The sequence below is a fragment of the Boleophthalmus pectinirostris genome, unplaced genomic scaffold, assembly GCF_026225935.1.
Source record: "Boleophthalmus pectinirostris isolate CB_2022bp ecotype Guang Dong unplaced genomic scaffold, ASM2622593v1 HiC_scaffold_8, whole genome shotgun sequence".
In the NCBI taxonomy this organism is placed as follows: domain Eukaryota; kingdom Metazoa; phylum Chordata; class Actinopteri; order Gobiiformes; family Gobiidae; genus Boleophthalmus; species Boleophthalmus pectinirostris.
In genome coordinates, this window is record NW_026571515.1 from 2,914,775 (window position 1) to 2,927,617 (window position 12,843).

Here is a 12,843-nt window from a genome sequence, read left to right on the forward strand (position 1 = left end):
GTGCTTTTAAACGTAAGTAAGTTCTGATTCTTGGTACACTCCTTCACTGAGTTCTTCAATTACAAACCAACTTCCCAAGCCCAGTCGAAACAGGGCACAGAGGTTCCATGTGTAATGGTTAGCACTCTGGACTTTGAATCCAGTGATTCCGAGTTCAAAGTCTCGGTGGAACCTGAGCTGGTGAAATGATGGTTAGCAGCAGCATCAAAATCAGGACTGTGTTTGTGCTTTTATACACGTAAATAAGTTCTGACTCTTCATACACACCTTCACTGAGTTCTTCTTACAAACCAACTTCCCAAGCCCAGTCAAAACATGGCGACAGAGGTTCCATGGTGTAATGGTTAGCACTCTGGACTCTGAATCCAGCGATCCGAGTTCAAGTCTCGGTGGAACCTGACCTGGTGAAAGAATCAGGGCTCTGTTTGTGCTTTATAAACGTAATAAGTTCTGATTCTTAGTACACTGCTTCACTGAGTTCTTCTTACAAAACCAACTCACAAGCCCAGTTGGAAACACGGCAAGCAGAGGTTCCATGGTGTAATGGTTAGCACTCTGGACTTTGAATCCAGTGATCTGAGTTCAAGTCTCGGTGGAACCTGACCTGGTGGAATGGTTAAATCATCAGGACTGTTTGTGCTTTTAAACGTAAATAAGTTCTGATTCTTATACACACCTTCACTGAGTTCTTCTTACAAACCAACTTCCAAGCCCAGTCGAAACACAGGCGACAGAGGTTCCATGGTGTAATGGTTAGCACTCTGGACTTTGAATCCAGTGATTCCGAGTCAAGTCTCGGTGGAACCTAACTTGGTGAAAGAATCAGGCACTCTGTTGTGCTTTTATACACGTAAATAAGTTCTGACTCTTAGTACGCACCTTCACTGAGTTCTTCTTACAAACCAACTTCACGAGCCCAGTTGAAACACGGCGGCAGAGGTTCCATGGTGTAATGGTTAGCACTCTGGACTCTGAATCCAGCGATCCGAGTTCAAGTCTCGGTGGAACCTGACCTGAAGAAAGATGGTACTGCATCAATCCAAAATCAGGACTGAATTTGTGCTTTTAATACACGTAAATAAGTTCTGATTCTGGGCACACTGCTTCACTGAGTTCTTCAATTACAAACCAACTTCCCAAGCCCAGTCGAAACACAGCAGCAGAGGTTCCATGGTGTAATGGTTAGCACTCTGGACTTTGAATCCAGTGATCCGAGTTCAAGTCTCGGTGGAACCTGACTGGTGAAAGAATGGTTAGCACGCTGCAAGTTCATCAAAATCAGGACTGAATTTGTGCTTTTATACACGTAAATAAGTTCTGACTCTTATACACACCTTCACTGAGTTCTTCTTACAAAACCAACTTCCAAGCCCAGTCAAAACATGGACAGAGGTTCCATGGTGTAATGGTTAGCACTCTGGACTCTGAATCCAGCGATCCGAGTTCAAGTCTCGGTGGAACCTGAGTTGGTGAAAGAAGCAGGGCTCTGTTTTGTGCTTTTATAAACGTAAAGTAAGTTCTGACTCTTAGTACACTCCTTCACTGAGTTCTTCTTACAAACCAACTTCCAAGCCCAGCAAAACACGCACAGAGGGTTCCATGGTGTAATGGTTAGCACTCTGGACTTTGAATCCAGTGATCCGAGTTCAAGTCTCGGTGGACCTGAGCTGGTGAAAAGATGGTTAGCACGCAGCATCAAAATCAGACTGAATTTGTGCTTTTATACACGTAAATAAGTTCTGACTCTTCATACACACCTTCACTGAGTTCTTCTTACAAAACCAACTTCCCAGCCCAGTCAAAACACGCACAGAGGTTCCATGGTGTAATGGTTAGCACTCTGGACTTCTGAATCCAGCGATCCGAGTTCAAGTCTCGGTGGAACCTGACCTTGGAAAGATCAGGACTGTGTTTTGCTTTTTTAAATAAGTTCTGATTCTCATACACCTTCACTGAGTTCTTCTTACAAACCAACTTCCAAGCCCAGTCGAAACATGGACAGAGGTTCCATGGTGTAATTGGTTAGCACTCTGGACTTTGAATCCAGTGATCCGAGTTCAAGTCTCGGTGGAACTGACCTGGTGAAAGAATCAGACTCTGGCGTGCTTTTTTAAATAGTTCTGATTCTTATACACACTTCACTGAGTTCTTCTTACAAACCAACTTCCGACCCAGTCAAAACACGGCGCAAGGTCCATGGTGTAATGGTTAGCACTGGACTCTGAATCCAGCGATCCGAGTTCAAGTCTCGTGGAACCTGACCTGAGTGGCTGTGAAAAATCAGGACTGATTGTGCTTTTATAACGTAAATAGTTCTGACTCTTATACACTCCTTCACTGAGTTCTTCTTACAAACCAACTTCAAGCCCAGTCGAACACAGCAGCAGAGGTTCCATGGTGTAATGGTTAGCACTCTGGACTTTGAATCCAGTGATCCGAGTTTCAAGTCTCGGTGGACTGAGCTGTGAAAGAATGGTTAGCACGAGCATCAAAATCAGGACTGAATTTGTGCTTTTTACACGTAAATAAGTTCTGACTCTTCATACACACCTTCACTGAGTTCTTCTTACAAAACCAACTTCCCAAGCCAGTCAAAACATGCGACAGAGGTTCATGGTGTAATGGCTGGCACTCTGGACTCTGAATCCAGCGATCGAGTTCAAGTCTCGGTGGAACCTGAGTTGGTGAAGAAGCAGGGTCTGTTTGTGCTTATATAAACGTAAGTAAGTTCTGATTCTTAGTACAGTCCTTCACTGAGTCTTCTTACAAACCANCTTCACTGAAGTTCTTCTTACAAACCAACTTCGCAAGCCCAGCAAACAGGCACCAGAGGTTCCATGGTGTAATGGTTAGCACTCTGGACTTTGAATCCAGAGATCCGAGTTCAAGTCTCGGTGGAACCTGACTGGTTGAAAGCAGCATCAAAATCAGGACTGAATTTGTGCTTTTATACACGTAAATAAGTTCTGACTTTTCATACACACCTTCACTGAGTTTCTTACAAACCACTTCCCAAGCCCAGTCAAAACATGGCACAGAGGTTCCATGGTGTAATGGTTAGCACTCTGGACTCTGAATCCAGCGATCCGAGTTCAGTCTCGGTGGAACCTGAGTTGGTGAAGAAGCGGGCTTGTTTGTGCTTTCTAAACGTAAGTAAGTTCTGACTATTAGTACAGTCCTTCACTGAGTTCTTCTTACAAACCAACTTCACAAGCCCAGTCGAAACACAGCAGCAGAGGTTCCATGGTGTAATGGTTAGCACTCTGGACTTTGAATCCAGTGATCTGAGTTCAAGTCTTGGTGGAACCTAACTTGATGAAAGAATCAGCACTCTGGTCGTGCTTTTATACACGTACATAGGTTCTGACTCTTAGTACGCACCTTCACTGAGTTCTTCTTACAAACCAACTTCACGAACCCAGTTGAAACACGGCAGCAGAGGTTCCATGGTGTAATGGTTAGCACTCTGGACTCTGAATCCAGCGATCCGAGTTCAAGTCTCGGTGGAACCTGACCTAGAAAGAATGTCAGCACGCTGCATCAAGTTCAGTCCAAAATCAGGACTGAATTTGTGCTTTTATACACGTAAATAAGTTCTGACTCTTAGTACGAACCTTCACTGAGTTCTTCTTACAAACCAACTTCTCGAGCCCAGTCGAAACAAAGCAGCGGAGGTTCCATGGTGTAGTGGGTAGCACTCTGGACTCTGAATCCAACAGTCCGAGTTTAAGTCTCGGTGAAACCTGAGTTGGTGAAAGAAGCAGGGCTCTGTTTGTGCTTTTATAAATGTAAGTAAGTTCTGACTCTTAGTACACTCCTTCACTGAGTTCTTCTTACAAACCAACTTCCCAAGCCCAGTCGAAACATGGCAACAGAGGTTCCGTTGTGTAATGGTTAGCACACTGGACTCTGAATCCGGTGATCCGAGTTCAAGTCTCGGTGGAACCTGACCTGGTAAGAGAATCAGGACTGTGTTTGTGCTTTTAAATATGTAAATAAGTTCTGATTCTGGGCACACTGCGTCACTGAGTTCCAATTACAAACCAACTTCACAAGCCCAGTTGAAACAATGCAACAGGGGTTCCATGGTGTAATGGTTAGCACTCTGGACTCTGAAGCCAGCAATCTGAGTTCAAGTCTTGGTGGAACCTGACCTGGTGAAAGAATCAGGACTGTGTTTGTGCTTTTATATACTTAAATAAGTTCTGACTCTTAGTGAACACCTTCACTGAGTTCTTCTTACAAACCAACTTCCCGAGCCTAGTCGAAACACGGCAGCAGAGGTTCCGTGGTGTAGTGGTTAGCACTTTGGACTCTGCATCCAGTGATCCAAGTTCAAGTCTCGGTGGAGTCTAACCATGTGAAAGAATAGGGCCTGAATTTGCACTTTTTATTAGGTGAATAAATTCTGATCTGAGTACAAAAGTTCACTGAGTTCTACGTACAAACCAATTTCTCAAGCCCCAACAAAACCCAGCAGCAGAGGTTCCATGGTGTAATGGTTAGCACTCTGGAATATGAATCCAGCGATTCAAGTCCAAGTCTTGATGGGACCTGCTGTGGAAAAAGATGTGTTTACTTTTGGAACTCTGTGTCACTGAGTTAATGTTAAAATCCAATTGTATGAGTCCAAATGGACTCTGAATCCAGCAATCCAAGTTCAAGTCTCAGTGGAACCTGACCTGGTGAAATAATCAGGACTGTGTTTGTGCTTTTAAATACGTAAATAAGTTCTGATTCTGGGGAAACTGCTTCACTGAGTTCCAATTACAAACCAACTTCACAAGCCCAGTTGAAGCAATGCAATAGGGGTTTCATGATGTAATGGTTAGCGTTCTGGACTTTCAATCCAGCAAGCCGAGTTCAAGTCTTGGTGGAACATGACCTGATGAAAGAATGGTTCACACGCTGCATACGGTTCAGTCCAAAATCAGGACTGAATTTGTGCTTTTATACACGTAAATAAGTTCTGACTCTTAGTACACTCGTTCACTGAGTTCTTCTTACAAACCAACTTCCAGTCGAAACATGGCAAAAGAGGTTCCATAGTGTAGTGGTTAGCACTCTGGACTCTGAATCCCGTGATCCGAGTTCAAGTCTTGGTGGAACCTGATGGTGTGAAAGAGTAGGGACTAAGTTTAGACTTTTTAATGGGTGAATAAGTTCTGATTCTGGGTACAAATCCTCACTGAGTTCTACTTACAAACCAACTTCCCGAGCCCAGTCAAGACACGGCAACAAAGGTTCCATGGTGTAATGGTTAGCACTCTGGACTCTGAATCTGGTGATCCAAGTTCAAGTCCTCAGTGGAACTTTACCATGTGCTAGAATAGGAATCCCTGAATTTGTACTTTTAAGTATGTGAATAAGTTCTGATTTTTGGTACACTTGTTCACTGAGTTCTACTTACAAACCAACTTCTTGAGCCCATTAGCACAATGGCGACAGAGGTTCCATGGTGTAATGGTTAGCACTCTGGAGTCCCCATCCAGTGATCTGAGTTCAAGTCTCGGTGAGACCTGACCTGGAGAATGAACAAGGGTTGCCTTTGTGATTTTACATAGATGAAAAACTGCTGATTCTTGGTACAGTTGTGCAATGACTTTCTACTTACAATCTGAGTTCAAGTCTCGGTGGAACCTTGAACTGGCTTTGTGCTTTTAAATAGTTGAATAACTTCTGATTAAACTGATCTGTCTTGCATTTATTCAACTGTAGGTTTTATTTATCGCTCAAACATATCCATTCTTACTGTGAGTGGGGTCGCAACTCCACAAATCCAACCTGTAATTTTTCTTGCAAGTCTCCATGGAGATTCATAAGTTTAGGTTCTCGGTGATGGAAACTGCAGCAGGCAAGTTACACAGAGCACCTTTAAGTGTAACAAGCTGTATTTTCATATTTTAAGCACAAAACGTCTTATTTCGTTGGTAGATCATAGATAGATTTTGTCAAGTGAAATTTACTGACATCACGATCAAACTTTCTTAATTCATAGTCATGTAAACTTGTCTAGATTTGAGTTTTTGCATCGAAGTGAGCCCGACAATGTCCAATCACGAGGCATGTTCCACCAAATCACCACTTCTGTCCCTGATAATGGATCCATGATTATGTGAAGTGTTCTGAAGGTGGCAGGCAGTGGACGAGATGGACTGTTTTGTAATCCACGGATAATGACGGTGCTTATGTTGTGATTGCTTTGTCGCCATTTCATGCACAGTGAAGTGGTTACTCGGAAAAGTTACATAATGCATCTTTAAAGAGGCTGTGTTACACCAAAACAGACTCTTGTGAGCTTTACGTCATGTTTATAATGTTGTTACGTCGTCAAAAACAGACCTGGAGGTGTGTTTTCATTCACACGTTTGAGTAACTCTTCATTATTAGCCTGTCTACATCTGCAAAATGTTCTGTTCCACCTTGTGATGTCATATAGGGAAAACTTTCAAGTTAACAGCTCCTTTTTTTTTTTAGCTTTTGTTCACTCAAAATTGGCAATTAGAGAGCTGAAAACATCCAAATGATACAATCCGTGTGTAATTCGTTCATTCGTTTTTTCAATATAAAACCAAAAATAAGAAAATAAATAAAACAACTATTTTCTTCATTATTTTTCTTCAAAACCAAAATGAAAAAATGGAAAACGAGTCATTTTTTCAGTTTTTGATTTTGTGTTTAAATGAAAAATGGAAAAAAACGGATAATAATCACTGCTGGTTTATGTGACTTAAACTCAGATGCCGGACTGAACCACTGAACATTTTCATCACAAAGACGCTTTACAGAGAATTATATTCAGCATACATTATTCATTCATTCTATACCTGGTGATGGTAAGCTACTGTTGTAGCCACAGCTGCCTTGGGGCAGACTGACAGAGGCACAGCTGCCAAGCCAATCAGTGCCAACGGTCCCACCGACCACCATCATCACTCACACACACACACCACTTTCAAGTGTCTAGCCACCTGGACAGGTTCATTGATTAATTATATTTAACTGACCGTGACTATCAACTGTTCTTGGAGACCTGTATCATGTTTTGGGTTGACGGGGGAAACCACAGCGCCCAGAGGAAACCCATCCAGACACAAGGAGAAACATGCAAACTCCACACAGAAAGGCCCAGGCGACCTGGGGATCAAACCCAGAACCTTCTAGCATGAGTGCTAGCCACTCAGCCACCGTGCCCCCAAGCAACATCACAGCAACATCACAAGACTCTGAGGAAGAGTGCAGGGAGCAGAACAAACTGTCAGGAATGAAAACAAACTCTTGGTCTGAAAAAAGAATCTAATAACACAACTCCAGGTCTGTTTGTGATGAGGAAACTACATTATTAGCCAGACTGGTACCACCTAGTGCCTCCGCTCAGTTTCATTTCTCTCCTGCGACTAGGTATAATAGACGATTTGCAAGAACCCCAGAAGTTGTAGACCAATCAGTGAAGAGCTTTGAAGTCATGATGTCAAACTGGTGGCGTCTGTCTGTGTCCCTTTCGTGGAACAGCACAACAGTAAACAAAGCGTCGAGATGGATGTAGACGAAGACAGACATTCTGCGTTGGCAACGATTCCCGAGATCAAGGATTTAAAGCCGGAACAAAGAGAATCTTTGGTGAATTTTGGTGAACATTATTGTCCTTCTTCTTACGGGATTGGGATTGGTTACATAAAAAAGTACCCGCCTACCGTCGAGCGAACGAATCCTAACGCTGCGAGGTCAGACGGTTTCCATGAAGTGAAACCGGCTGATGAATAGATCAGAAAGTTGCGTAATATCAACATCGAGTGAATTTCTGTAATTTTTTTGGAGTTATATCTTTTTATTTTCCTTCCTGAAACAAATTTGATCTGCGTTACGATGTGTGTTTTGAACAGTGGAGTGCCAAATGTGCTCCGGTGGCGGCGGTGGTGGTACGAGTCCTGTGCCAGTCTGGAGCTGTCTGTCAGGATTAGAAAAGCTCTCTCTGGCTCCCGAGCTGGTGTCGCTTTCCTTCACTTATAGTCAATAGTCATTATGAGCGAGTCAATGAGCAGGTTTATTTAAGTGACGTTTCGCGGAGTGACAGGTAGCTGTGTGGGCTCCAAACACTGTACACTTGTTATTATAAGCACAAAGAGTGACAGTTGGCGTCTAATGTGATAATTAGATCGGGACGTTTGGATCTAGTTTATGGAACAACACACACTGGAAGGACATTTGCATTTTCAGGCCGTTATTAAAATCTATGTGAAGCAGTTTCTTAGATTTTAGTATTTTCAGGGCAAAGGACTTAAAGGGTTCATCTATATTATGTTTTTTTTCTGATCTGTATTAACCAGGAGTTGTGTTTTGTTTTACTCACACATGTTTAACACAAACTCTGCATATTTTAAGCTGAGTTTTTCACCTTCACTAGAATTATTTGGATGATTACAGTCGTGAAATTTCCGCTTTCTGCTGAACTAAAGGTAAATTGTAGCTGTTCACTTGGAAACTTCTGCTTCATGACATCACAAGGTGGAATAGAGCATTTTTCAGCTTTGGAGATGTAGACAGATGAATAATAAAGGCAAAGGTGGGACCAAGTCGTTGTTTTGCGAGTATCAAGTCTTTGACCTCAAGTCAGAGTCAAAGTCCCAAGTCAAATACAGGCAAGTCCAAGTCGAGTCTCGAGTCACTGGCCGATAAGTCTAAGTCAAGTCCAAGTCGTCTGCGTTGAGCTTCAAGTCATTTCCAGGGTTTGTTTACATGAGAATACTTACGGGTAAAAAATGACAAAACATTTTATCGGAAATGCCTTTTGAGGTGTTAAACTCATTTTGGTCCGGGGGCCGGAATCAGAAAACTCATGTCATATAAACCCAAAAATAGCAATAAGTTCAAATATTTGTGCAGAGAAACACAAATTCTATTACAGAAATCTTTTTTAATGATGAACTCTTTCTTTACAAAATATTATAATAATTGAACAACCTGAAACTTTAAGAAAATTTTCACACAATTTCCAGTCGAACTGTTTTGGAATAAGTCATTTTTTGTTATCTTACTTTTCAATGTTTTTTTTTCTGATCTGTATTAACCAGGAGTTGTGTTTTGTTTTACTCAACATGTTTAAACAAACTTGCATATTTTAAGCTGAGTTTTCACCTTCACTAGAATTTTTGGATGATTACAGTCGTGAAATTTCCGCTTTCTGCTGAACTAAAGGTAAATTGTAGCTGTTCACTTGGAAACTTCCACTTCATGACATCACAAGGTGGAATAGAGCATTTTTCAGCTTTGGAGATGTAGACAGATGAATAATAAAGGCAAAGGTGGGACCAAGTCGTTGTTTTGCGAGTATCAAGTCTTTGACCTCAAGTCAGAGTCAAGTCCCAAGTCAAATACAAGCAAGTCCAAGTCGAGTCTCGAGTCCCTGGCCGATAAGTCTAAGTCAAGTCCAAGTCGTCTGCGTTGAGCTTCAAGTCATTTCCAGGGTTTGTTTACATGAGAATACTTGCGGGTAAAAAATGACAAAACATTTTATCGGAAATGCCTTTTGAGGTGTTAAACTCATTTTGGTCCGGGGGCCGGATCAGAAAAACTCATGTCATATAAACCCAAAAAATAGAATAAGTTCAAATATTTGTGCAGAGAAACACAAATCTATTACAGAAATCTTTTTTAATTGATGAACTCTTTCTTTTACAAAATATTATAATATTATGAACAACCTGAAAACATCGGATTTCACAAAAAAAAATTCAAGCATTGATTGAGCGTTTAAGCCCTGCAGTCTGAACGAAGCCTTAGTCCATTTTATCAAGTTGAGTCTCAAGTCCTGAAAACAGTGACTCAAGTCTGACTCGAGTTGCAAATCCTCACCTCTGAATAAAGAGTCTGAATGAAACAAAAACACAACTCCAGGTCTGTTTTTGAGGAGGAAACCACTTTATAACACGTCAAGTCATGTCATATCAAGTCGAGTCCCAAGTCTTAGTCCATTTTTATCAAGTCGAGTCCCAAGTCTTAGTCCATTTTTATCAAGTCGAGTCCCAAGTCTTAGTCCATTTTTATCAAGTCGAGTCTCAAGTCCAAGTCTTAGTCCATTTTTATCAAGTCGAGTCTCAAGTCCTTAGTCCATTTTTATCAAGTCGAGTCTCAAGCCTTAGTCCATTTTTATCAAGTCGAGTCCCAAGTCTTAGTCCATTTTATCAAGTCGAGTCCAAGTCTTAGTCCATTTTTATCAAGTCGAGTCCCAAGTCCTTAGTCCATTTTTATCAAGTCGAGTCTCAAGTCTTAGTCCATTTTTATCAAGTCGAGTCTCGAGTCCTGAAAACAGTGACTCAAGTCTGACTCGAGTTGCAAATCCTCACCTCTGAATAAAGAGTCTGAATGAAACAAAAACACAAGTTCAGGTCTGTTTTGGAGGAGGAAACTACTTTATAACACATCAAGTCATGTCATATTAAGTGAAGTCCCAAGTCTTAGTCCATTTTTATCAAGTCGAGTCCCGAGTCCTTTTTTAAAGTCAGTGAGTCTCAAGTCTGACTCGAGTTGCAAATCCTCACCTCTGAATAAGAGTCTGAATGAAACAAAAACACAACTCCAGGTCTGTTTTTGAGGAGGAAACCACTTTATAACATGACTTAAATTTCGCAAGAGTCACTTTTTCGTAACAGAGGAACCTTGAAAAACACGACTAAACACAGACTGCAGAACTCCTTCGCCTTCGAGTCCAGTCAGCCGAGGATACAGAGTTTTTCCCGTCGAGCTGGAGCTTGTGACTAAAATAGCATGTGACGAATGGGAGTAAATGGCAGCCGGCCCGGAGTTTGCTTTTGTGGTTTATCGGTGTCATTAAATGGAGATTAAACATTAGGGAGTGTTACCTGGCACGGGCACTTTTTTAGAATATCTGTTTGCATAGACGGCGACTGTCTGTCTTTAAGTGGGAGTCAGGAAAAAAACTAAACAAAGTGGAATAAAAATCACTGCAGAATCAATGGGAGCCACTTCAAATTATTACAAATACTTTTTCTATTATAGTTTTAATGTCACAGAGCTCCACAGTGACACCTACAGCCTGGTTTTGGAAGTAAATGTCCCCAGTTTTTTTTTATTTTTTTTTTTAAATAGAGATCTTTCCAAAAGAAAGAAAGAAAAAAAAAAAAAACAGGGACTAAACCAGGACTAAACCAGGACTGAACCAGGACTTGAACCAAGGACTGAACCAGGACTGAAACCAAGGACTAAACCAGGACTGAACCAGGACTGAACCAAGGACTAAACCAGGACTAAACCAGGACTGAACCAGGACTAAACCAGGACTAAACCAGGACTAAAACCAGGTCAAAAACCAGGTCTAAAACCAGGACTAACTGGAGCTGAACCAGGACTGAACCAGGACTGAACTGGACTAACAGGACTGAACCAGGGACTAAACCAGGACAAAACCAGGTCAAAACCAGGACTAAGCTGGAGCTGAACCAGGACTGAACCAGGACTGAACCGGGACTAAACCAGGTCAAAACCAGGTCAAAACCAGGACTAAACCAGAACTAAGCTGGAGCTGAACCAGGACTAAACCAGGACTGACCCAGGTCTAAACCAGGAGTGAACCAGAACTGAATCAGGACTAAACCAGGTCTAAAACCAGGACTAAACCTGGTCTAAACCGGCGCTGAACTACGAACAATCCAGGACTGAACCAGGACTAATCTTGGTCTAGGACTTGGACTCTAGTTCCTGAGTGAACCTGAGTTCGTGGAGCAGAGTTTCCTCAGAGTTCGATGGGGCGTCGGCTGCTCTTCGCCTCGTGGAGCGTGGAGTTCTGCGTTCTGCCATTTTGAAGTATTTGCTGCACAGATTTGGGGGCCGCTGTGGAGAAGTGCGGCAGTGGCATCAGTTCCAGCTTCGTCCAGGAGATGGCGACACCTGGAGCAGAGACCACACCCAGGACTGAGAGTTTAGACGTAGGCCTTCCTGTTTCCGTGGCCCATTGTTCTCTGATGTTGTGGTCCATGTTTCTTTTGTTTCAGTAAAATGTAAAAGTAATTGTTTATGTTTGTCAAATGATATTGTCAGTTTTTAGAATTTTCCATCTGTTTTAATGTTTCCTCGTCACAAACAGACCCGGAGTTGTGTTTTTTGTTTTGTCTTGTGTATTCATTCACACACGTTGAACACACGAAACCTGTCTTAAAGCTGAGTTCCACCTTGTGATGTCATCGGTGTTGGGAAGGTCGGGGACAATATAAATAAATAAATAAATTTCAGTACAAACATAAAGGTGCCAGCTCAGTAAAAATCTGTAATATTTGATGTTTTTTTACTCAAAATGATGTGGAATCATGTTATTAACAATGCGGATTTAACAGTCCTGTTCAATCAGTTCCTGTTTTAGTCCTGGTTTAGTCCTGTTTTAGTCCTGTTTTAGTCCTGGTTTTTAGTCCCTGGTTTTAATCCTCTTTTAGTCCTGGTTTAGTCCTGGTTTAGTCCTATTTTGGACCTGTTTTAGTCCTGTTTTAGTCCTGTTTTAGTCCTGTTTTAGTCCTGGTTTAGTCCTGTTTTAGTCCTGTTTTAGTCCTGGTTTAGTCCTGTTTAGTCCTGTTTTTAGTCCTGGTTTAGTCCTGGTTTAGTCCTGTTTAGACCTGTTTTTAGTCCTGTTTTAGTCCTGTTTTTAGTCCTGTTTTAGTCCTGTTTAGTCCTGTTTTAGTCCTGGTTTAGTCCTGGTTTAGTCCTGTTTTAGTCCTGTTTTAGTCCTGGTTTAGTCCCCCCTGGTTTAGTCCTGTTTTGGACCTGTTTTAGTCCTGTTTAAGACCACCTGGTTTAGTCCTGGTTTAGTCCTGGTTTAGACCTGGTTTAGTCCTGTTT

General features: G+C 41.9%; 13 non-coding genes across 13 annotated transcripts; all 13 read left to right on the forward strand.

Moving 5' to 3' along the window:
- Positions 1–326: 326 nt before the first annotated feature.
- Positions 327–398, forward strand: trnaq-cug (transfer RNA glutamine (anticodon CUG)). Its single transcript has one exon. It is a non-coding gene; the product is annotated as a tRNA-Gln (tRNA).
- A 131-nt stretch (positions 399–529) lies between these two features.
- Positions 530–601, forward strand: trnaq-uug (transfer RNA glutamine (anticodon UUG)). Its single transcript has one exon. It is a non-coding gene; the product is annotated as a tRNA-Gln (tRNA).
- Positions 602–735: 134 nt separating this feature from the next.
- On the forward strand, positions 736–807 carry trnaq-uug (transfer RNA glutamine (anticodon UUG)). Its single transcript has one exon. It is a non-coding gene; the product is annotated as a tRNA-Gln (tRNA).
- A 131-nt stretch (positions 808–938) lies between these two features.
- On the forward strand, positions 939–1,010 carry trnaq-cug (transfer RNA glutamine (anticodon CUG)). The gene has a single exon. It is a non-coding gene; the product is annotated as a tRNA-Gln (tRNA).
- A 154-nt stretch (positions 1,011–1,164) lies between these two features.
- trnaq-uug (transfer RNA glutamine (anticodon UUG)) lies at positions 1,165–1,236 on the forward strand. The gene has a single exon. It is a non-coding gene; the product is annotated as a tRNA-Gln (tRNA).
- Positions 1,237–1,391: 155 nt separating this feature from the next.
- trnaq-cug (transfer RNA glutamine (anticodon CUG)) lies at positions 1,392–1,463 on the forward strand. The gene has a single exon. It is a non-coding gene; the product is annotated as a tRNA-Gln (tRNA).
- A 129-nt stretch (positions 1,464–1,592) lies between these two features.
- Positions 1,593–1,665, forward strand: trnaq-uug (transfer RNA glutamine (anticodon UUG)). The gene has a single exon. It is a non-coding gene; the product is annotated as a tRNA-Gln (tRNA).
- Positions 1,666–1,814: 149 nt separating this feature from the next.
- trnar-ucu (transfer RNA arginine (anticodon UCU)) lies at positions 1,815–1,887 on the forward strand. Its single transcript has one exon. It is a non-coding gene; the product is annotated as a tRNA-Arg (tRNA).
- Positions 1,888–2,003: 116 nt separating this feature from the next.
- Positions 2,004–2,076, forward strand: trnaq-uug (transfer RNA glutamine (anticodon UUG)). Its single transcript has one exon. It is a non-coding gene; the product is annotated as a tRNA-Gln (tRNA).
- A 755-nt stretch (positions 2,077–2,831) lies between these two features.
- On the forward strand, positions 2,832–2,903 carry trnaq-uug (transfer RNA glutamine (anticodon UUG)). Its single transcript has one exon. It is a non-coding gene; the product is annotated as a tRNA-Gln (tRNA).
- A 334-nt stretch (positions 2,904–3,237) lies between these two features.
- On the forward strand, positions 3,238–3,309 carry trnaq-uug (transfer RNA glutamine (anticodon UUG)). Its single transcript has one exon. It is a non-coding gene; the product is annotated as a tRNA-Gln (tRNA).
- A 131-nt stretch (positions 3,310–3,440) lies between these two features.
- On the forward strand, positions 3,441–3,512 carry trnaq-cug (transfer RNA glutamine (anticodon CUG)). The gene has a single exon. It is a non-coding gene; the product is annotated as a tRNA-Gln (tRNA).
- A 1,527-nt stretch (positions 3,513–5,039) lies between these two features.
- trnaq-cug (transfer RNA glutamine (anticodon CUG)) lies at positions 5,040–5,111 on the forward strand. Its single transcript has one exon. It is a non-coding gene; the product is annotated as a tRNA-Gln (tRNA).
- The last annotated feature ends 7,732 nt before the right edge of the window (positions 5,112–12,843 follow it).